Genomic DNA, 26,041 nt, shown 5'->3' on the forward strand with positions numbered 1-26,041 from the left:
TCCTGGAAAGGGTTAAACCAGGCGGCTCCTTGGAGGCAACGATTCTGAGGTTCCATCTAACATACTTTGGACATGTTGTAAGGAGCGACCGGTCCTTGGAGAGGGACATCATGCTTGGTAGGGTGGAGGGACAGAGCAGGAGGGGAAGGCCCTCTATGAGCTGAACTGATTCAGTGACTGGGGTAATTGGGATGGTTGTACTGGAGACAGTGCGATTGGCCCAGGACAGAGCAGAGTTTAGACCTGTTGTACACAGGGTCACTATGAGTCGAAAGCAACATGACGGCACATGACGGCACATAACAACAACAACAACAACAACAACAACACCTATGTGTTCGTTCTTTTGGCCCGTCATGGGATATTCAGTATTCTCCACAACTCAAAAGCATCAATTTTTCTTCTGTCATCCTTATTCACTGTCCAGCTCTCTGATGCATAGTAGGTAACTGAGATCACGTCCTGAATTAGGTGCATCTTAAATCTTTAAACTCACATCACTGCTCTTCATCATTTTGGAGAGGCACATGACAGCAGACTTGCTCAGTGTAATACTTTTCCTGATTTCCTGACTGCTGGCTGGTATCAAGGGTGTTGATTGTTGGTCCAAGCAAGATTAAATCACTAACAGCTTCAATCCTTTCTCTATCATAATGCTGTCTGTTAATCCTATAGTGAGGTCCTTTGTTTTCTTGCTGTTAAAATACTGATCCATCCCATAACTGAAGTCCTTCATAATACTATAGCATTGTCTTAGTTCAGTTTGCTAAAAATAAAAGGTTATGTGGTTACAGTGCTGGTTTAAGGAAAAGAAACAAATGAGTACTTTTTTATTCATTTTTTAAAGTGTAAACAGTAAAACAGTTTGAGTATACTTATACAAAGTAATTTTGGAGACATCTAATTCAGTATTAAAGGTAACATAAAATGTTACAAAACATAATTCAGAACATTTTTAAAAGAACACAAACTATATATAATGATTTTCCTCAAGCAATCAGTGTACCCTAGATGTCGTTATGAAGCCTTGTCTTTTTTTTGTGTGTGTGTGTGTGTGTATGTGTGTGTGTATACCATCAAATCGGATCTGACTGGTACAGGAGGAGACTGTTCCTCCTTCTCCAGCAGAGCATCTGGTGCATTTGAACTGTACACTTCTGGGATTGCAGTGCAGCTTCTTGCCACTAAGCCACCAGAGCTCGCCGAAGCTTTCTCTTAACTCATAATGACTAACAATTGTATTATCACAGCTAGATGAAAATACTAAAACTGTTGAATGTCTTCAGAAAGGTTATAAACTAAACAGTATTTTTTTAATACATAGTAATGAGCTGATCCTTGAAATGTTGTCTGCAGTTCAAGAACAGCAAATATAAAGAGCAAGGAGAATATCTGACAAAGTGTTTAAAACCATTAAGAGAAATATAATAAAAAATAGTTGATCAACGCATCCCTTTTAACAAAAATACAGAATAAATTTAACTCTATATTTGAATTTGATTAAGGAGAACCTAATTCAGATGCTCAGCTGAAAATCTTTTAAAGAAACATTTAGTATCTTAATGTTGAAAGAATAACAAATGAAAAGTCAACTACTAAAAATACAATTTTTTTAAAAAGATTATTCTATACAAAACTGGAAGGGATTTGAAGTCCAAATACCAAATAAGTATGATTTTGGTTAGCTCCCATGGAGTAAGTGCTAAATTATGGCAATCTTACATTAAAGAGAATAAAAGTGTGCCCTGCCCATGTTCACTAGTATGTTTCAATACATTCTTGTGGCTATTGTGCTGATTAACTGAACAAGGGTTGGCCTCATTTTCAAAGACCTTCTAATTTACTGAACACAATATCCTTTTCTAAAAATTAGTTTTTCCTTATGAAGTGCCCAAAATTAAGCCACCCTCACTTTTTCTGTCTATAGCTATCCTGTGCCATCTTCATCATCTCTGAATACTCTCACCACCATTACAGTCACTGTGTCAATCCATCTCATGTTTCCAAGTATGATGTCCTTCTCCAAGGACGGGCTTTTCCTAAAAATATGTGAAATGAAGTTTCAGTATCCTTGCCTCCAATTGTTTGTCCTTTTGGCAGCCCAAGGGATATTCAGCAATCTTCCACATCACTAAAACTCATAAAGACATTGATTCTTCTGTCACCCTTATTCACTGTCCAACTTTCAGCTACATATGAAGAAAATGGAAAATATCATAGGTTGGATCAGGTGTATTTTAGTCTTCAAAATGACGATCACTGTTCTTCAGCACTTTGGAGAGGTCTCTGACAGCAGACTTTACTAATCCAATACACCTTTTGGTTTCCTGGCTGCTAGTGCCAAGGGTATAAACTGTGAATTCAAGCAAGAATGAAATCACTGGCAATTCCTGTTTCTTCTCCATCTATCAAGATGCTGCCTGTTGGCTGGTGGTGAGGATTTTTGTTTTCTCAATGTTCAGATGTAACTCATACTGAAGACTGTAGTACTTTATCCTCTGTAAGCATTTCAAATTGTTTTCACTTTCAGCAACCAAGGTTGTTTCATTTGCATAACACAGGCTGTTGAGTCTTCCTCTGATCCTGATGTCACATTCTTAATAAAGTCTAAGTTCTCAAATTCTGTTTTGCATACAGACTGAGTAGGTATGGAGAAAGGACAAAGCCCTAACACACATCTTTCTTGATTTAAAACCATGCAGAGTTCCTTCCTTCTGTTTGTACAACAGCTTCTTAGTCTACATACAGGTTTCACATGAGCACACATGTTCTGAAATTCTCATTCTTCTCAATGTCTGTCCTAGTTTATTATGAATCACAAAGTCTCTTGCACAAATTGACATCCATGTGGTATTCTCTGCTTTCAGTCAAGAGCCATCTGGTATCTGTAATGACATTGTGGCTATACCAGGATACCCTGCTGCAGCCTGGATTTCTGGCAGTTCTCTACTGACGTTCTAGCCATTTCTTAATAATCTTTAGCAAGATTTTGCCTTGCATGTGATATTAATAACTGTTCATCAATTCCCATATTCTGCTGGATCACCATTTTGGGGAATGAGAAAAATATGGATCTTCTCCAGTTGTCTGTTCAGGTAGCTGTTCTCCAGATTTCCTTGAATAGCTTAGTGAGCACCTCTAGAGTTGCATCTATTAGTTGAAACACGTCATTAGTTAACCCATCAATTCTTGGGACCTTATTTTTTGCCAATGTCTTTAAAGCAGTTTGAACTTCTTTCAACACCAGTGGTTCTGGATGATATGCTATTTCCTGAGATGGTTCTGAGTCTGCCAATTTTTTTTTGGTACAGACTCAAGTGTATTTCTTCATCTTCATTCCTTCATGCTTCCAGATAATTTAGGATTTTGTCCATAGCATTCTTCAGAATTTCAACTTGAAGCCTGAATTTCCTTTTCAGTTCTTTTAGCTTGAGTAATGTTGAGTGACTCCGAAGTACTGAAGAGCAATGATGTCAGTCTGGAGACTAAGGTGTGCCTGATACAGGCCATGGTCTTTGCAAGCACTTGCTATGCATCAGAGAGCTGGACAATGACTAGGGATGAAAGAAAAATTGATGCCTTTGAGCTTTGGTGTTAGAGAAGAGTGTTGACTGCTAAGAGAATGAACCAGTTTGTCGTGGAGAGGGTTAAACCAGGCTGATCCTTGGAGGCAAGGATTCTGAAGCTTCCTCTGACATACTTTGGACATGCTGCAAGGTGGGACCAATCCTTGGAGAAAATGTCATGCTTGGGTGGATGGAAGGACAACACAGGAGATGAAGACCCCTTGATGATATGGACTAGTTCAGTGACTGGGATAAGGAAATAGGTGTATCAGAGACAGTGAGATTAGCACATGATAGATAGAGCAGGGTTTAGGAGCTGATGTACATAGGGTCATCATAACAACATATAACAACAAACAACAACAACACTGAGTGAGGTCTTCCCTTTTTTTTTTCTTTCTAGCTCCAATTCTTTGCCCATTCCTTCATAATACTTTGCTTTGCCTTCCTGAGCTACCCTTTGAAATTTTCTGTTTATTTCTTTTACTTTGGCATCTCTTCCCTTTGTTTTGGCTTCCCAATACATGGTGCAATTTTGAGAGTCTCTTCTGACATCCATTTTGGTCTTTTATTTCTCCCCTGTTATTGTAATGTAATTTTTGCTTTCTTCATGGATTATTTCCTTGATATCATCCCACAACTCATCTGATTTATAATCATGCAAGCCTCAAACTTCTAAGTTTAGGTGGGATATACTCCCATTTGTATTCTGGTTCCTTTTTTTTTAATTTTTATTTTATTTTTTGTGTGTGTGAGTATACCGTCAAATCAGATCCTTCCCCAGCAGAGCATCTGGTGAATTCGAACCATGTGCCTCTGGGATTGTAGTTGCAGCTCCTTGCCACTAGGCCACCAGAACTTCCCTTGTATTCTAGTTCTTGTGGGCTTTTATGAATCTAGGAAAATTCAAAGTGGTCAAAAATTATATGGAATGTATGAAGACTATCATCCTAGGCATTAGAAAGACTATATTTTTAACTCAAAATTGTCTACCTTTATTAAATTTGTATAAAGACACTTGCCCATCCCTCATCATGTTTCAGAGGATGTAAAGATGGGAAGAAACTGCCCATTGTTCTCCCTTGGAAAAAGCTAGTAGATTCAAACTGCTGACCTTTTGGTTAGTAGTCCAGTACATAAGGCACTACACAATTATGTAGCCATGATTGTATAGTGTCTTATGTATAGGGAGCTCTGGTGGTCTAGTGGTAAGAAACCGCACTGCAATACCAAAGGTACATGGTTGAAATTCACCAGCTGCTCCACAGGGGAAAAGATGACAATCTCCCCGTGTGATTAACTGTCTCTGAAAACCCACTAGAGGTTCAGCTATGGGTCAATTCTGACTTGATGGTAAACAACAATAACCAGAATAGATAAATCTATAAAAACAAAGAATAATTAGTTGCCTAGAGCTTGGACAGTGAGATGAATGACTGCTAACGGCTATGGCTTTTCTTTTTGGGTAATGCCAATGTTCTAAACTTAGACTGTGGTGATGGTTGCACAACTGTGAGTACAGTAAAAAACAGAGCAAATGAATTACACAGTTAAACGTGTGAACTGTATATTACATGAATTATAAATAAATGAAGCCATATTTTTAAATGGAAAATAAATATTAACAAAAGCAACAAACACACAAATTAAATATTAACAAAAGCAACAAACACACAAATTATGACTAAGTGAAAATAATTTATAAACTTTCACTCAAAATAAACTGGAAAAAGATATACAAATGGAAATAAACACACATGCGTATTTTGACATCAGAGACAGAAGCATAAATTCTATAGCTTTAGAATTACGTACATCATTCAGATGTAGGTTATGTGAAAATAGGCATTACGCAAAAATGGGATGATCACATCAGATCACAAACTGGAAGATTACTACATCACCATAGGGCTACCAAACCACTGAGAATCATGGTGCCACCAAGCTGACATATAAGCTTAATTATCACAGCAATGTTATTCTCACCTAGCATCTTTGTATTCTTTATTGCCAGACATATGTTGTTAAGGCTAACAATAACTGGTCAGATTTTTTTAACATTGTCATAACTACTGCCAATTAAAAAAAAATAATCAAAGAACATAACAGGGTAAAAATACTGAGCCAAATTAAAATGTTTAAATATCATCAAGCAGAAAAAAGGAAATAGAAATACTTCACTTTATTAGACTCCTCAGGTCTGATTGTTTATCTTTAAAAAACATATGCTTATCCTTTCTTTAGAGGAATTTGCTCTATATACCATCTTTCCCCTCCTCGTAGTTAATTTCTATTCATCATTTGCCTTTAAATGTAATATTTTCTCATAGAAATCTTACTTCAATATACCTTTAAAATCACAAAAATGCAGAGAATCAACCCACTGCCATCAAGTCAATTCCAATTCACAGCTCTAGTGGCCAAGAGCTAAGAAGCTGTGCTGCCAAATCTAAGGCATGCAGTTCAAATCCATCACCAGCTCCAGGGGAGAAAGAGGAGCCATCTCCCACGTGATTTACTGTCTCTGAAAACCTGCTGGAGGGTCAGCCATGAATCTTGATGGTATGTACATACAACAAACCTATCAGGTTTTAAAGGTTGTAAATTTTAACAAAAGCCTCATCTGTCTTCCACAGAGCTGATGGTAAATTCGAACTGCCAACTTTATGACAGAAGTTCAATGCACAGCCCACTATGCCAGCAGGCTTCTTCCATGCAGAGAACAGTATTTCCTTACTCTCTTTCCACTCCACTCCACTCCCCCACCCCCACCCCACCCCTCTCATCTAAGACTGTAATTAAAGGTTCCTCATGAGATTTGCTGACTGACTCACCCATTAGACTCTATGAAAAATATCAGACTCCATAAGAACAGGAAGAATCTGGTTTGCACATTACTGTATCATCTAACATAGTGCTTGGAACACAGATGCTCCCAAAACATGTAGATCAAGGAGCAAATTAAAAATTAAATTCAATCACTCTATCTAAACTAAGATTGGCTTCTAAAAAAAAGTTGTTCTTCTTGCTTGAAAAGGCCATTATAAGTCAAATGTTTCTCATTATTTGAAATAGTTGTGTTTTGAAGTCACTGTGAACAACAGATTAGTGAATACTGAACCATATCTTCTCACTGAAAAGCAAAGTTAAGTACCAGCAAGTTTTATGTCAAAATATTTTTACAGTCTATATGTATTCTTTATCTACCAGTAGCACTTATTAAAGAAGCTGTCATTTCCTCACTTAATTTTATCTCCTTGTCAAAGACCAACTGTCCACAGGTAGATGGTTTGACAATCTTTTTAATATATGTTTTTGTTTAAAAACACCTTATTTTTTATTTGCTAACGCTGAACTAATGGTCATTATAAAACATGACTTATTCAATACATGTGTTTTCTCTGTCGAGTATATCACAGTTTTCTTGCACTTAGGACACCAGGCAATTCTTCAAGCACTACGCATAGGGATCATTTAAACAAAAAGAAGCATAAAAATGCAAAAACTGTGGCAATAAAAAAATCCTATAAAGAACACTTGTTTATAGCACACCTGAAACAACAAGTCAGAATGTCACCTTGTTTGATCTCAGCTGAGAATGGCTTCTACTAGGCAAGTGTTAACTTTGCTCTGCACTTATCAGCCAATGACTATAAAAATGATATAATTATTTACTTTGGAGTTACGAATAAATTTTAATGTGTAGGCAAAATTCCTAAATAATCTATGAATGAGAACTGACTGTACCTTTATTTGGTAGAATATTTTTGGATCAGTATCTGTGAGTCACCCAAGTATCTACTTCCTTATCAACTTGGCTCTCAACTTCATAAGGATTGCATTCTGAATTGGTTTCTTCTACCTTTACTCAGAAGAACAGGCAGAAGCCTGTTGTGTCCATCTTAATTCAGAACAAATGACTTCTTTAAATCTCTGAATTAAATAAATTTTAACTGAAATTACACTACCACCAGAATAATATTGTTGTAGTATATCATCAGGTCTGAAATGACCCACAACTGACCCTCCAATAGGTTTCAGAAGTTTGAAATTTCACAAGAGAAGACTGCCCCTATTTCTCCAGAGAACCAGCATTTGATGGATTGCAACTGCATGCTTCAGGGTTGAAAGCACAACTTCCTACCACTAGGCCATCAGAAATCTCTTCCAGAATAATAGTTAATGATATCAACAGTTGTAGACATATAACATGTAGGGAGAGGATTTCAGTTCAGACTGCAAAAATCAAGTGATATTACTAAAGAAATGCTCAATACAGCTCTTCCATCACCCAATAATCAGAATTACTGACTGACATAATAAAGTGTCAAAGACAACAGATTAATTAACAAGCCAATAAGGGGCAGAAAAACCTCCAAAAACACAAAAAAAAATCCCTCAAAATCATTAAAGGCATCATACATTTTTCAGGGCATACTAAATTAAAACAAAACATCTGCAGAAGCAACTTAAATTAATGACTGTAATAATAACTCTAATAATAACTGCACAGAGTGAGTAACAAATTCTGACACATTTTCTATAATCCCATAAAGAAGTTTAAAACGACTACATAACAAAAATTTATGCTTTCTTTGAAAGAACAGGAAAAAGCATACTCAAAAAAATCTGTATGCCAGTGCTGGACCAATCACATCCTTTAGGCTTCCTAAATCACTAAGAATACATCTGAGCTTTCAAAATAATTTCATAAATCTCTAAATATGTGAAAATTCATGAGTTGGAGAAATAGGGTCTAAATATCTTCTTAGAACTAGAGTACTCCTCTTCTATTAAAACACTTTGAAGTACTTTCACTATTAATAATGTATCACTGCAGGAAACTAATTTGAGATCAAACATTAATTTTCCTTAAAACATGAATCATCCTCTAACATAAGCAGCATAACCTTATTCTTAAGGGAAATGCTAATGAAAACTATTCTGGGACTATTTCTTATCTGCTAAATCCGCCAATATTCACAAGTCAAAATATTACACCACTAAGACAGTGGAGAGGACACAGTGTCCTGAGAGAATGAAGGACTGCAAAACTGTACAATCCCATACAGCAATTTACAAGTTCTTTTTACCCTTTACCTAAGCAATTCCAGGTCTGGAAAATAACCCAGAAATATTGTGTAAAACATTAATAACCAAAGTAGTGTTAGTGATAAGTGAAGAGAATAACAACTCATTTATTCATCAGTAACTTCCAGCTTAAAAATAGTATAGTATTGCTTTTTCTATGAAGATGGCGCCGAAAGCGAAGAAGGAAGCCCCTGCCCCTCCCAAAACTGAAGCCAAAGCAAAGGCATTGAAGGCCAAGAAGGCAGTCCTGAAGGGCGTCCACAGCCAAAAAAAAAAGAAGATCCGCACGTCACCCTCACCCACGTTCCGGCGGCCTAAGACGCTGAGACTCCGACGGCAGCCCAAATACCCCCGGAAGAGCGCTCCCAGGAGAAACAAGCTTGACCACTATGATATCATCAAATTTCCCCTGACCACTGAGTCAGCTATGAAGAAGATAGAAGATAACAACACACTTGTGTTCATTGTGGATGTCAAGGCCAATAAGCACCAAATTAAACAAGCTGTAAAGAAGCTCTATGACATTGATGTGGCCAAGGTCAACACTTTGATTAGGCCTGATGGAGAGAAGAAGGCCTATGTTCGACTTGCTCCTGATTATGATGCTTTGGATGTTGCCAACAAAATTGGGATCATCTAAACTGAGTCCAGCGGGCTAATTCTAAATGTAATAAATTTTTCTCACCATAAACAAAAAAAAATAGTATAGTATTTAGATAAAACAGAATACAAGCAACTGCTGTGTGTATAGTGTGTATAAAAGAAATTTAGCACCACAACATAAAGGTAAACAACCCAATTACAAAATGGAGGATATGGACACTTCACCAAAGAAGATATTCAGATAGCAAACAAACACATGAAAATATGTTCAAAACCCCTAGCTCTAAGAGATATGCAAAATTTAAAAGAACAGCAAACAACAAATGTGGTAAGGTTGTGGAGAAACTGGAACCCTTATTCACTGTTGGTGGGAGTATAAAACTGTGCAATCACTATGGTAGGCTGTATGGCGCTTTCTCAAAAAGCTGCAAATAGAGATACCATTTGACCCAGCAATTCTACTACTGGGAATTTACCCTAAAGAAACCATAACCGCCACCCAAGCAGATATATGCACACTCATATTTACTGCAGCTTTGTTCACAACAGCAAAGAGTTGGAAACAACCCAAGTGCCCATGAACAAAGGAATGGATAGGGAAGCTGTGGTATTTTAACACAATGGAATACTACGCTGCATTGAGGAACTCACTGCAAGCAACTCATGCAATATTATTCAAAATGGGTGACCCTGGAGGACATCATGCTGAGTGAACTATCTCAGACACAAAAGGACAAATACTGCATAGTGCCACTCTTGTAAAATGGGACTGACATCAGGGTTAGGGGGAGACTGAGAAAGATGAGATAAATTATGTATACTGCATTGAAATAGATGAGGGAGAGAACTGTTTAAAAGGGATATATGATTAGATATATGATTAGATATTATTGTCATGACAGGAGTCCAGAACAAAGGCTGCACAGTGGAGTGGACTTAGGGCGAGGGATTGTATAACAATGAAAGAACTTATCTTTTACTTTTCAAAGAGAAGAGCCACCTGGGGGGAAGGGGTGGGCAGGGAGAAATGTGCAACAATGGATGAATGGAAAGTCAAAGTCTCAGTAAACGTTCATTAAAATTAATACAAGGAAATTAAAAAAATTAAAGTGTATTCTTCGATTTAAAAAAAAAGAATTTAAATTTATTTCGTAAAATAAAAACTAAGGTACAGAGCAGGGTATATTGCATGTTATCAGTACAGTAACTCCTGAAACTCACTGCACTTGAGTCAGAACCAATTTACAGCTGGCACTCCAGTGGGTTTTCAGAGGCTGTAAATCAGAGAGGTGATGACTGGCCATCTTACTACTGCACAGCATCTGGTGAATATAAACCATTTAGGCTTTGGGTTGGCAGCTCAATTTCTTACCCTTTAGGCCACCAGAGCTCAGTAAGGAAGAGGGAAAAGAAAGATAAACGATTAATATCAGTGAAGAGAGACAAAGGATACTGGGTGAAGACAGTCAAGGACAGAGCAAGGTTTTGATCTGTTATTTATAGGGTCACTAAGAGTCAACTCTACAGCACCTAACAACATATTGAAAAAACACATAGTAAAAATGGTTACAAGAGCAAAGTTAAGTAGATGGAGTATGGAAGAACAACTTTAAATGAATTTTGAGTTTTTAATTAAAACATTAATCATAAACATTACATGTAAGAAGTACAACTGTAAGAATACAAATAAAAATTAATTGAACTGTAGCCATTATTAGTAAACTTTTTTCTTCATTTAAATGACTTGGGGGGGAAGTAAAGTTTAAAATGTATTTTCACAGATCCTCTAGCTCTCTTTTTCTAATGAAAGCTTAAGTTCTTCAAACTATTCACTTCCTATAAATTACAAACAAATATTCATAAGGTATTTTTCAAAGTTTAAGGAACACTAAAGGTATTACCCAGCTCTGCTTCCAAGAATGAACAAGAGAGCAGAATTTCAAGCTACTATGAAGATTCTTCTTAGTCTCAGCAAAACATTAGCTCCCCTGGTCTGGATAACCAGTTGCCTCAGATATGTTCCTATATACGCAGGCTACTGGCATGCATGAGTGCATGTGCTGCTCTCTCTACTCTCACTCTCTTGGTGTTTCGCTTTATTTCTACTGGTTTTCACACAGAACTCCAAATATGCTGTTAGGGGGAAAAATAATTTTTAGCAAATAATGTTTATTCATTTATTATCAAGGACCACTACACTCTAATTAGAGACTGAAATGCATAGTTCAAATGCTAATAATCATAAAATACAACATTACATTATCATAGAGAGGAAATTTTAACCAGCTTTGATCCATCAAACCCATACATGTAGTCCCATAAAATCCAGTTGGAAAAAAAAATCTTTAAGGAAATATTTTAAAGGGATGTATAATATCAAACTAAAGTTTAGTATGTACCAAATATGGAGGGGTCAGCTATGAATTGATTCCAACTTGACTGCAATGAGATTGAGGTTTTTTGAGTTATGTCACCTGCAGTAGAGTCCTGATAGGTAAAATCAGGATACTGCAAAGTGCTGTGTGGTTGAAATCCCAATCTTACTTTTTCAAGCTATTTCTCAAATAACAAACAAGAAAGCCAGTATCCAAAGAATAATTCATTTGAATACATGTCCATGCTTGAATCATAAAAGGTTCTAGCACAAATACATCCATGCATGTTTAAATATAGAGCTCAGAACTATAAAGAACTTAACCTGTATACATTTTATAACTGAAAACAAGTTATTAATTCAATTTCCCCCTCCCAATGACATTTTACATGGCCATCCTGTCCAAAAGCAATGATAGTCCTGCACCAACACCAATACTTAATAGGCAGAGTAGTAACAATGTTATACTCAAGTATCTATCTTACCATCACTATTATTATGAGGAAATACACTAACATATCACCCTTTAAAAGGCCTATCATTGTTCATGGCTCATTTATTTCTGTCAGAAGCAACCTGTAATACACATAATATGTCAGTAATTTCCCTAGCTCCTGGAAAAGAGAATTCTTAGTGATCTAGTGCTACTAGTACAAAAATATCACAAGTGGTTAGTTTAACAATTTTGCTTTCTCAAGGATGCTAGAAGTCTGAATTCAGAGTGATGAATCCAGAATAAGGTTTTCTCTCTTGGGGTAAGCCTGGTTTTTTCATCTTCTGCTGCTTCTTGTTGGTAGGTGTCAAGTCAACCCTGACTCACAGTGACCCTAAGAACAACAGATCAAAACCCCATCCTATCCTGCACCATCCTCACAATCTCTGTTTTTCAAGCCCACTTGCAGCCAATATGTCAATCAAACACAATGAATGTATTCTTCTCCTATTCTAACTCTTTCCAAGAATGATGGGTTTTCTCCCAAAGACTGGGCCATCTGGATAACAGGCCCAAAGTATGAAGTCCATTCTCACTACCCTTGTCTCTAAAGGACCACCCCTGGCTGCACTTCCTCTAAGATTACCAACTCCTGGTATATACAGTACTCTTTACAAATATCACAAATCAAAAAATATTTCAAAGATATATTTCTTCAGTCTTTCAGATTCACTGGCCAACTTTCACAATGCATATGAAGCAAATCAAACTATTATGGCTTGAGTCAGAAAAATATAGTCTTTAGGCGAGCTCTGGTGGCCTACCGGCAAGAAGCTGCACTACAATCCCAGAGGTGAGCTGTTCAAATCCACCAGATGCTCTGCTGAAGAAGGAGGGACAATCTCCTCCTGTACCAGACAGATCCAATTTGAAAGTACACACAAAAATAATTTAAAAAAAAAAAGAAAGAGTGTACTTAATCTTTGTATTCTAAAGATGTCCTCAACAATAGAACTACTCTACGCAATCCAGGTTTTGACTTCACTGCTGTTTCCATGGGTGTTGACTGTGGATCCACATAATATTAAATCACTGAAAACCTGAATCATTTCCCCATATATCAAGGTGTTGCCTATTGATGCTGTTGTAAGAATTTTTGTTTTATGCTGTGGTGGTCTATTCTTACCATATATCATCTCCATCTCTGCTTGATTCAGCTGCTCTGAAGGCATATCCTAGATTAATATACCCACTCCTCACTTAACAATACGGTTAGGTTCCAAAGACCAGCTTATTCATTATGTGAAAAACCAGTTTTAAGTGAAAATGGAGGGTGATCATAACAGATCGCACAACAGAGAATGACAAATTACTAATTTTCAAATTATATCAGTATGTAACTGCCAAATTACTTTATTACCACCCACTAGCAGTGAGTCAATTCTGACTCATAGTGAATCTATATTTAACTGCCAAATTATTGAGAATCATCACTCAGCTAAGCTGACATAAACTCAACCATTAAAGCCAGCATTATTCTCATCCAGCACTTCAGTGTTTATTACTGATAGACAAATATTGATACACAAACCAGCAGGTTTTTTTTTACTAATGTTGCAAATTTTAAATACCAAGTATCAAGATAGTAAGTGAGGAATAGCCGTACTGTTTAATTAACCTAACAAAGAAAATTCATTCCAAATGAGACTATAATCACAGATACACCAAACCAGGCCAAACCCACTGCTATCCAGTCAATTCTACAGGATAGAGTAGAAATGTCCCGTAGGTTTCCTAGGCTTTAAACTTTACAGAAGACGGCCTCATCTTTCTTCTGCTTGTGGGTTCAGACTATAGACCTTGATTATAGCCAAGTGCTTAACCACTATACCAAAAGGGACCCTTAACAACAGTTTATATTCAAACTATGTCTGCTGCAATGATTCTGACCCATAGCATCCCTAAAGGGCAGAGCAGAATTCCCCTATACAGTTTGTTGTTGCTGTGTACCATCAAGTCAGAACCTACCCCAAAGTGACTCCCTAGTGGGTTTCCAGAGGCAGTAAATATCCTTGGGAAGTCTTTTTAAGAATACTAAACTCGTGGCAAGAAGCTGCACTGTAATCCCAGAAGCCTGTGGTTTGAATCCACAAGATGCTCTGCTGGAGAAGGAGGGGCAATCTCCTCCTGTACCAGTCAGATCTGATTTGATGGTACACACACACAAAATAATAAAATAAAAACAAAAATTTAAAACAAAAAAATACTAAACTCTATTGTACTCAGAGGGGACCAAGCTGGCATAGTGCATCATGTGTTGCACTGTTAACCAAAGAGTCAACAGTTCAAATTTTAAAGCTGCTCCAAGATGGATGGGCAGTTTCCTCCCTTAAAGACTAAAAGCCTTAGAAACTCAACAGAAGTTGGCTGTAAGTTGGAACTGACTTGATAGAATGTATTATTTTACTTAAAAGTAGTAATAATGAATAAGTGTTAGGCTGTTAAACAGGTCAATGGCTCATATCCAAACAGTTCTCTGTGGAAGAGAAGACCATAAAACTTTGCGGCCTTAGAACCCAATGAAGAAATCAACTCAGTTGAAGTAGGTTTAGTTTGGTATTTAATTAAGCCATGTTTGTGAAATAATCAGTAGTAAAATCAACAATTTGAACAGTATTCTCAGTTAAAATGTTTCATAAGATAGACCTAATATAAAAATGAACTCTGGGAGGGTTGGGGGGCGGAGGGGAGAAAGGTGCAACAATGAATGAAAATTTCCTAACTATTGCTATTTTAATAATGTGAATAAAAAAGAAAGTAAAGCTAAAAAAAATAAGAAGAAGAACTCAGCAATACTCAACTGTCTTAACCAAGTACTTACAGAAAAGGATTAAGTATTTACTAAGAAAGAGTGACAAAACTACAACCAGGAGAGGATAAAATAGATAAATGGAACCTTCTAAGAATCAAATCTCTATGCACATCCAAAAACTTCTCCAACAGGGTTAAAAAGGGAAGCGACAGATCAGGGGGAAAATATTTGGTAATGATATGTCAGACAAGGGACTTATATCTAGAATTTATAAAATACTAGAGCACCACAATAAGGTAAAGGTAAACAACCCAACTGAAAAATGGGCACAGGATATGAACAGACACTTCACCAAAGAAGACATTCAGATGGTAAACAAACACATGAAAAATGTCCAAAATCCCTAGCTCTAAGAGAGATGCAAATCAAAACAACTATGAGATAACATCTCACCCCTGTAAGAATAGCATAATTTAACAGAGTAGCAAACATCAAATACTGGCGAGGTTTTGGAGAAACCCTTATTCACTGTTGGTGGGAGTGTAAAATGGTGCAACCACTATGGTAGGCTGTATGGCGCTTTCTCAAAAAGCTGCAAATAGAGATACCATTTTACCCAGCAATTCCACTACTGGGAATTTACCCTAAAGAAACCACAACCACCACCCAAGCAGATATATGCACACTCATACTTATTGCAGCTTTGTTCACAACAGTAAAGAGCTAGAAACAACCCAAGTGCCCATCAACAAAGGAATGGATAGAGAAGCTCTGGTATATTCACACAATGGACTACTATGTTGCATTGAAAAACAAGGAACTCATGAAATATGTAAAATGCATGACCCTGGAGGACATTATGCTGAGTGAAATATCTCAGTCACAAAAGGACAAATATTGTCAAGGCCACTGTTGTAAAAAACAAAGCAAAACAAAACAAAACAGGACTGACATCAAGGTTAAGGGGAGACAGAAAAAGAGGGAAGAAATGATGTATACTGCATTGAAACAGATGAGGGAGAAAACTGTTTAAAAGGGATATATGAATGGGTATTCTTGCCATTACAGAAGTACAGAGTGAAGGCTGCATAGTGGAGTGGACTGGAGAGGGGGGGTATTGCATAACTATGGAAGAGTCTTTCTTTTCAAGGAGTAGAGTGAATGGAGGGGGTAGGGAGAAAAGTGCAACAGTGAATTGGGGGGGGTAGGGAGGAAAGTGCAACAGTGAATGACTGGAAACCCAAGTCTCTGTAAACTTCCATTAAAATTCATTTTAAAAAAAGAAAGAGTAAGACGAGAATTCCTCGTAGTAATAGTGCTTATCTCTAATTACTACATTCAGTAGGCTCTTCATATGTTGTTACGCTGTTTTTTACTTTATCATTCCACACAAACCATCTCTTCATTTCCTTAATCAGGTAATGTTATTCTATCATTTAAAAAATTTATGACATCTCCTTCCCCTTCTCAGTAATGATGCACTACCCTTTACATTACTGCTGTGTACAGCTGTGTCAGAACCAACGTGTAACTGACCCTCCAAGCAGGTTTTCAGAGGCAGTAAATCACATGGGAGACAACTGTTCCTCTTTCTTTCATGGAGCAGCTGGTGGATTTGAACCATGTACCATTGTGTGAGCAGTGCAATTCCTTACCACTAATCCACCAGAGCTCCTTTACCCTCATATAACACTTTAAAATACTAACTGCATCCTATTTACCATTAGAAAGTCAGATCTCAAAAGGCATTTGGCTAAGATCTAAAATCTATCTTTGGAAAATATATGAATAGGTAAAAAAACAATTACTTACAATTATCTACATCTCAATAGTAAAAAGACATGGAAGTCCTCACCACTGAACCATGAGAGAAGATTGAAGTTATTCATGAAAGTTGTTAATTATTTCATCTAACTTGGAGCTACAATCAATATCCTGGTAATAGCAGTCAAGAAATCAAAAGATAGTATGGCACTGGAGAAATCTGCTGTCAAGTACTTTTCCAAGGTGTTGAGAGGTAATAATGACAGTTTAAAGACTAGGGTGTGGCAGATTCAAGTCATGGTCTTTTAAATTAATTGCTAAGCATTTGAAAGGACAATAAAAAAGGGTAAAAAAAATTAATACCTCTGTGGTTTTGGAGAAGAGTACTTAATATCTTTTTTTTTAAAATTGAGATTTTAATGAATGTTTATAGAGAAGTTGGATTTACATTCATTCATTGTTGAGTACTTAATAGCTTGCAGACTGTAAAAAGAACAAACAAGTATGCTTTGGAGTAAGTACAGTCATCATCTCTGACATACTTGAGCCCATTGCTTCCAGTCACCTTGTCAATCAATCTGGCTGAGGGTCTTCTCTTTTACTGGCCTTTCCAAGTATGATGTTCCTTTCCAAGGAATAGCCCCTTCTAACAGCATGCCCAAAGTATATGGGATGAAGTTTCACCATCCTTGCCTCTCCAAGAAGCACTGTGGCTACACTTTCTCCAAGACGTAAACAATCCATTAGATACTCAGTACTCTTCTCTAACATTGCAACTCATAGGCATTGATTCTCCTTCTGTCATCTTTATTAACTGTCCAAGCTCTCAGATGCACAGAGTTAAACTCTCAGAAGCGAGTTAAAAGATCATGGCCTGAATAAATCTTAAGTCTTTAACATCACTGGTCTTTAATATATTGGTGAGGTCCTAGACAGCAGATTTTCCAGATGCAACACATCTTTTGATTTCTTGACTGCTAGTACCAACGGTGGTGATTATGGAGCCAATTAATTTGAAGTCTAAAAGAAGGTGCATGCGTAGATCTGAAATACAAGAGCATATGCTTCTGTATTTCAACACCAGTTCTACCATTCCTGAGCTGAGTGACCATGAATGAAATCTTTCTCAATCTGTTTACTCTATCTCTAAAGAGATATTAACAACATCAAAGAGGTTTTGTCAGGTAAATAATAATAGTCTGTATATGTTATCTTTCGGGGAGCACTGGTGGCCTAGTGGTGAGGAGTTGTACTGCCAATCTAAAGGCAAGGCATTTGAAACCACCAGGTGCTCTGTGGGAGAAACATGGGCAATCTCCTCCCATACAATTTACAGCCTCTGAAAAGCTTCTAGAGGGTCAGCTATGAGTCAGTTTAAACTTGACAGCACAGAATAATTTGGTGTATTTTAAGGATCATAAACATCATTAGAAAAATAATTGACTTCCGCATGTTCATATGAAGGCTTTTAAAAGAATTTTATAAAATACATATGAAAATAGGGTAGACAGAAGGAGAGAGCATCTTACTAAAAATATTCAATATTAAATATTTCTGAAATTTGTTTCAAAATAATCCAAGAGGCTGAATAAGAGCAGTTATTAGTTGATATAGCTGTTGTGTTCACAGAATTCCTTTTGGGCATGTTGCATGACCGGTCCTTGGAGAGGGACAACATGTTTGGGAAAATGGAGGGACAGGAAAGGAGAGGAAGACCCTCGATGAGATGGATTGATTCTGTGAGTGGAGTGGTGGGAATGAATGTGTTTGAGACAGCGAGGCTGGCACAGGATAGAATGGCGTTTAGGGCTCTTGTACACATGGTCGCTATGGGTCATAAATGACTCTATGGCACATAGCAATAACACTCTTAAAAATGTTTGCAGTTTTCTATAATAAAATATTTTTCAAGAATTTTGGAATGTTTTCCCCCTTACACTCACTTCGTTAAGATATCCAAACACTCTAGGATCCATTCAAATTTTTTTATGTAAAGAAGTTTAAAGGAAGGCAATATATAAAGGAAGGCAAACATCTCCAAATGACCTAGAAGATTTAGCAGAAAGGGAGGCAGAGGGAATCTTGGCAGAAGTCCAGAAATACTCTAAAAAAATCATCAAACTAAATACAAGCATATTTATCTTGATCTGATATAACTAATTAAACTGTGTATAATTACTGCTACTACACATTATGTATAGTAACTGCCACTGAGTCAATTCAGACTCACAGTGACCTTGCCCAATGTGAAAAACTAACTGGAGGAAACTATTCATTTTTCCTTCCAAGGGGCTTCTGGTGTGGATCAGAACTGGCAATTTTTCAGTTAACATTTTTTTTACACACTACACTAATAGAGCCTCTACAGACATGTATGCATACTTAAAACCAAAACCTTATAAAGTAGTAATTTAGAAATATGCTAAAAAAAAAAGACCTTATTCCCACCAAGTTGGAACAAACTCATAACTAACCCTATAGTAGGTTTTCAGCGTCTGTAAACCTATTTGCATAGGAGATTGCCTATTTTTCTCCTGTAGAGTACCTAGCAGATTAAACTGCCTTCCTTTAAGTTGGCAGCACTACTCTCTACCAAAGAGATCACCACAGTGCCCTATAAATGTGCTAGTGAAGCTTCCTACCTTTATTGACTCAAACAAATGTGATTTGTGCTGAAAAAAAGAAATATATTTCAATATGAAAAAAAGAAATTCCATTTCAATATGAGATTTTGCTTAGCAAATAGATACACCTGTACTTTCTTGCTATTATGAATGACACTTCAAGAACATTCATATACAAGTTTTCATGTGAACAGTTTTTTTTGGGGGTATATATCTAGGCTTGGAATACCGGGTCATATGGAAACTTCATATTTTTATCTTACTGAGAAACTAGGGTAAACTGGTATAGTCTACTTTGGAAAGAGTTTGAAAAATAACTCAAATGCCCACCAACTTATGAATATTGTGGTACATCCATATACAGTGGCAGATTATTCAGCCATAAGAGGGGACAAATGCTGATATATGACTACACTATGGATGAACCTTGAAACTATTATACTAGATGAAAGAAGCCCATTATTTCATTTATATGAAAAGTACAGAAGAGACAAAACCATAGATGAAAAGTAGATTCGCAGATATCAAGGGGCTGAGGAAGAGTAAGGGACTACAGAGTGACTGCTTAATAGGTATGGGAGAAGAAACTATTCTCAAATGAGATAGCAGTGTTGTTTGCACAACTTCTTGAATATACTAAAAATTATACAGCTATTTTAAAAGTGCTAGTTTTATGAATAAAACATTAAAAAAAACATTTAGGGTATGGATATTTCTTGCATAAAAGAAATAGTCAACAAAATGAAGTAATAGAATATACTACAATGATTCCAAAAACAATGTACAGGGTTTAGAATAGGGTTTTTTTTAATGCTTTTTAAAGTACTTGCAAATAGACTTGATCATATGGAGAGTAAACTTTTAACTAAAACCACAAAAAAGAAAATGCTTTATTCATTTGCACCTACTCAGTATCACAGATTCAGATACCATACAGCAAAATGTGTCAATACAAAGAAAGTAAGACTAGCAATAATTTCAGAGGCACTTTAAACTAAATAGAGCCCCTTTGCTAAGCTTTAAGAGCCAGTTTTCAAGCCAAGGGAGATAACTAGCATCATTATTTTACTAATGTAGCTTTATTCATCACACTTACAAGCAAATACTTTGCTTCCATATAATCAAATACATTCAACTTTTAAAAGATCAAAACCTGTCAATACTAAGAATTTTCTAAAGGATAATAAGCCACTGATTCTAGCAACTCCAAAAAAACGAATTCTATGCAACAGAGTTAGGTACAATCTTCAAACAAGTTTGGTTTGAAAAGCACTATTGTGGAAGGCAATTCTGTTCTTGGCAGCTGATGAGATGAATTTAAAAAGTTTACATCACTACATTAAATAGAACCTTTAAACAAAGGAAACCTTCCTCCCATGAACAAAGGAAAGACATGTGGTGCAAATTCCAAGTTGCCTAACAAAAATACTCCAATTACATCAATTTAACAACAAAAATATATCCTGCACTTGAAAATCCCAAAATTTACCTTTACAAACCAAATGACATGATGACTTGCTGATGTCAGATGGATCTTTGCTCAGAATACCAGAAAAATGTCTATTTATGTTTTGTCTTTTCTTTAAAAGGCATTTGACAGTGTAGACCATATCAAATTATGGCTAACACTGAGAAAAATGGGAATTTCAGAACATATAAGGGTGTTTATGCAAAACCTATACCTAGAAGCTGCAGTCCGGACTAAGGGAACATTGCATGGTTTAAAATCTAAAAGGGTGTGCATCAGATCTATATCTTTTCTCTGTCTATTCAGTCTCTGTGTTGAGCAAATCATTAGAAACCGGACTATATAAAAAGGAATATGACATTAGGGTTTGAGAAAGACTCATTAATATCCTGTGTGATGGAGATGAGACCTTGCCTGCTGAAAGTGAAGATTTGCTGTATATCAAATTCTACAGCTTTCAATCAAGAAAACAACAGCCCTCACCAATAAGCAACATCATGACAGATGGAGAAAAGACTGAAGTTGCGAACAATTTAATCTTATGTGAATCCACAATCAACACTCATGGTACCAGGGGGAAAAAAATAAAAATCAAGTCATGCTATATTGAGAAAATCTGCTGTCAAGTAACTCTCCAAAGTATTAGGAAGCAACAAAGTCAGTTTAAAGACAAAGGCAAACCCCAATTCAAGTCACAGTCTTTACAATTACTTTCTATGCATATAAAACCAGGACAATTACTAAGAATGACAAAAGAATGGAGGCCTTTGACTTCCGGCACTGGAGAAGAGAATCAAGTACCACACAGATTTCCAAAAGCACAAGCAAATGTGTCTTAGTCAAAGTACAACTAGGAAATTCCTTAGAGGCAAGGATGGTGAATATACCTTGGGCATATTGTTAGGAGCAGTCAGTTCTTGGAAAAATACTTGTTTCAAGGTGGCGAGTCAGATAAAGAGGGGAAGAAGCTCAACAAGAGGGAACAACACACTGTAGCAATGTCCTCAAGTATATTAGAAAAGTTCAAGATAGGCACACGGCAAAGTTCAGATCCATTACTCATAGGGTCGCTATTGCTCACAGTGGACTTGGTGGTACCAAACGACAACACGATTTAGGTGTTGTGATTCTTACAGTAAGACCGTACAGAAATTTAAGTGGGCAATTCATCGTCCTTTGTAAGTATCCACTGCTACTTTAGTTTTTGCTGTTCCTTTGGGGTACAATGAACATGCATTCAAATTATGCCAAAAACTTGTCACCTTCTTGAAACCTGCCTTCATCATCAGCATCTCAGAATGGCTTTCTTTTACTTCTAAACACTCCTCGCACTTGCCTGCAGCACTGAACAACATATTTTTTTCTGTACTATAATGAAATATACTACTTTTTCCTCAAAATAGTGGAAGTTTCTGAAGGCTAGGACAGATTCCCCGACATCTTTACTTCTTCATAGTGCTGGGTAAGCATTTTTAATAAATACTTAAAAGAAGTATTTATCTAATCAACTTCTTTACTTCTGCAAAGAGCACTAATACAAGTAGCTAAGTGGCTAGGCAGATGCTCACAAGTCATGAATTCCCATAGACACTAAATAACCAACCAATTTTCATTCTGGAAGAAATCCCAGGGCATGCTATGCAGCTTCATGGGGGGGGGGGGGGGCATTATTCAAATGTTTCTTAGAATTACTCCAGCTATAAGTAAATCTGAGAGAATTAGAGAATTTTAAAATAATTCTAAGTCAAAGAGAAAATCATCCTGTTACTTTTTTTTTTTTTTTTTGCAGGCAAGGTACAGAAAAATAGGAACTTTTTACACCACAATCGTCATTCTCCACGTCAGAAGAGGTCCATGAGCATACAGTCAGGGTAAGGAGCAAACCATTCAAGAGGTTCCATCACATCAGGCAGCGGAGAGCACTGAGATCTTCCTAGAATGTGGACTGGTCATTATAAGCGCAGTACATCACTCAATAATCACCTATCACCAAATATCCATCTTGATCACAATCACTGTCAAAACCTCCTACTAACTTCATTTCAACTAAATCTAATAATAGGATCACTATCTTTCCCTAGTCCTAAAAGAGAGAGAGGAGGGGAAAATTAGACCGATCAAATAAGCAACAACCCATTTACAATCCAAAATTTCTTATAAATATCAGACACCAAATGACCTTAAAATATTTGGCAAGCATTTTTAATAAATACTTACAAATTAATATCAATGAAGCGAATCAAGAAGATAAATTAAGTAGAGCCAATCTTCCTAAGATAAAATAATTACAGTTGCAAATAACACAATATTGCTTATTATTGTGTTAAGGATCACTTTTAGCCTTCTTATCGCTATCATCAATTTATACAAAACCTGCTTCTTAAAGAAAAATATTACATCTAAGAAAAGAAAATATGAGATTCAGTAGATTTTAGCCCTGGAGATTAACAATGCAGTTCTGTGCTCCATCTCAAAGACAGAAATTTCAGGTTAAAGTATGCTTTAAGAATGTTGATCACCAAATTAAACATCCCTTTAAAAAGACTCTAATTTTTTATGTTAAACTCAGATAGTTACAAGAGACGTTTATAAGTCATAATAAAAAAAAATAAGAGAAACTTGTCATAAAAGCAGCAGTAGTGACTAACTGCTCAAACAGGCAATGACAGAAAGGAAGGGAGGGCTCAAATAGAAGTAAGGATTCAAAACAAACAAAATTAGCAAGTCATTAAAGCCATTTAAATCAAAACAACATTCACTTAAGAAATCTACAAGCTTATTTAAATCAATTTCAAGATCTTTTAAAACCAAATAACTTAAATAAACAAAACCAACTGAGAAAGTGAAACAAACACAAGTCAAGAACCAAAACCTACTCAAATTATACATTTTAAAACCAGGATTCTGAAAACACATTACTTCTCAATACTTGAAACTTCTCAAAGCCTTTTCATATTCTTCTATATCTTTTAGTGTTGCTACAAATAAAACACAACTTAGAGTTTATACTCATGTAACATTTTACCAAATGTGTAACATTTCATCAAATGTGTAACATTTCACCAAGTGTTTCCGGACAGAAAGCATTAAACCAGCAGAGAAGAGGAGCAAACGATAGCTGATCACCAAAAGCCTGTTTTCTGGAGGACAGAGCTGGTCTTGGCTTGGCAAGGGGGGTAAAGGAAGGATTTCGAAATACAGTCACAAGATGGGTTCTACCCCAAAACTGAATCAGGCCTTTATCATTTACATAGGCTTATGTTTTAAAATGTACTTTCAACCTTTGGACATCCAAAAGTCATACCAGATTACCTTAAAGCATTGTTGAGTGTACTAATTTTTATGGTGTTACAGATTAAATCTGTAACAGGATTCACGTTAAACCTTTTCAAAATGGACCACTGCCTCCCCCCAAAATGAAAAGCCTCCTGTTCTCTTAAGTAAAGGTTACATTATTTTTTCACTTGTTTTAAAGTTTCAGTTTTGCTTTTAATCTATTATAGAAAACATCCCTTGTGGGACGTTGTAAAGGGCAGACCCTCCTGTCAAGGCAGAAGGCTCAAACACAAAGACACTGAGCTAACCAAGTGCTGTAATTCTTCCAAACTGAGCCTCCACACCCCCCTCCACCCTTCCCCCCAACAGATATGTCTATTAAATCAGTGTCTGTTCTCCCCTTCGCACAACAAAGAGAACTTCTCACCGCATGAAATTGCCGCTGAATGGACACCAGAAAGCAGGATTTGCATAATTCCTTCCAACGAAACCCAGTCGGGAAGGAGGGGATGAGGGGGCCCAAAAGCGAATGCCTAGAATCTCCTACCTAGATTCTGCAGGGGAAGCCCCTGGCTCCCAAGAACACTGCCCACGGTGACAAGGGGGCTGGAATTTCTGGGACTCCCAGAGGACTGGGCGTGGGGGACCGAGGACGGACGAGAGGGAGAGCATTTCCCCACTCATCATCAGTCGCACGGAGGCAAAGATGGGGAAATAACAATGCTGGAGGACAGGAGAGTCAGACACAACGATGGACTGGGGCTGGGGGGCGGCGGGCGGCGCGGAGACACCACACGGGCCACTTACTTTTCGGAGGGGGGTTAAATATATGAGTTAAGCCCTTATGGTCCCGCCAGCCGCCGCACAGAGGGAAACGGGACCTTGGAAGAGAGAGAAAAAAAAAAAAAAAAAACAAGACAAAACACACAGTGTGAGAGGCGCAGCTCGGCCCTCCCCAGGGCGCCCCCGTCCACACTCCCTCTTGCCCCGCGGGGTTGGGGTGGGGGAAGCCACCCGAGAGCCGCCCCAGGAGGCCGGGGGCGGACCAGGCTCTCCGAGGCTGCGGGTGCTGCCAATTCCACCCCCTGGCGCTCGGGGTCCGCGCTCGGGCTCCGATCCCACCGTCCCTTCCTCCCAAGAGGGCACACACACCGAACACAAATACGCACACACCGACCCGTGCGTCGAGGATTAACTCCCCGGCCGCCGCCGCCGCCCCCCGCGGCCATGACACCCCACTTGGCTCGGTCAGGCGGACCCGGGGCCTGTGACAGCTCCCTCCGCCCCCATCTCCACCTCACGCCTCGCACACGCCGGAGCGCTGGACGCCCGCCCACAGCAGCCCGCGGCGCGTGCACGCGGGGACGGGGGCGCGCGGCATCGCGCGTGGGGGAGGGGCGGCGCTTGGGGGGGGGGCGGCTGCTGTTAGCAGAAGGCGGCGGGCGCGAGGGCGGAGGGCTGACCCGCGCTCCGAGGCATCCTCCCCGCCGCTCGCGCCCACCCCCGGGTGCCGCGCGAGGTGCTGCGGAACAGGCGACTACCGCCCCGAGAGAACGGCAGCGCCGTGAGCGCCGGTCTCCACAATAAACCTGCGGCGCCGCCAGGACGCCGAGCGGGGAGGAGAAGGAGGGGCTCGCGCTCCCGCCCGAGAGAGCCCGTCCCGGGGAGGGCGCGCGGGGAGGAGGGGCGGGCGCGCGCTCGGGCCGGGAGAGAAGGGAAGGAGCCCCGGGAGGTCGCGCGCCGCTCGCACTCCGGGGGGTTGGGGGAGGGGGACGCCCGAGCCGATGAGGGCGGGCGGGCCGGAGCAATTGCTTCTGTCCGGGCTCCCTCCCGCGTCGGGGGCGGCCCGCCGCGGGGCGCTCCGAGGGCCGGAGGCGGCCAGGGTAGGGTCTCACCTACACAGTGAATAAGCTTGTGGCGCCACGAATCCAGTTCCTGCCGAAAGCCGTGTCTCTCAACGGAACATTGCTGCCGCCTACACACCCTCGCCATCTTCTGCCGCCCGCCCGGCCCTGCCTCCGCCGCGGCCC

The 26,041-nt window shown here is 38.5% G+C and overlaps 1 protein-coding gene and 1 pseudogene across 1 annotated transcript in view; both read right to left on the reverse strand.

Moving 5' to 3' along the window:
* The window catches only part of LCOR (ligand dependent nuclear receptor corepressor), a 129,947-nt gene extending 103,906 nt beyond the window's left edge, over positions 1–26,041 (reverse strand). The window contains exons 1-2 of the mRNA XM_006880075.1: positions 25,907–26,041; positions 24,819–24,892 (exon numbers count right to left, since the gene is read on the reverse strand). The gene's annotated coding sequence lies outside the window, so the exon portion shown is untranslated. The remainder of the gene's footprint in view (positions 1–24,818; positions 24,893–25,906) is intronic.
* The window catches only part of LOC102854327, a 147,484-nt pseudogene that overhangs the window by 84,644 nt on the left and 36,799 nt on the right, over positions 1–26,041 (reverse strand).

Source organism: Elephantulus edwardii, unplaced genomic scaffold (genome assembly GCF_000299155.1).
Source record: "Elephantulus edwardii isolate Elephantulus edwardi_28Jun2011 unplaced genomic scaffold, EleEdw1.0 scaffold00006, whole genome shotgun sequence".
Classification (NCBI taxonomy): Eukaryota; Metazoa; Chordata; class Mammalia; order Macroscelidea; family Macroscelididae; genus Elephantulus; species Elephantulus edwardii.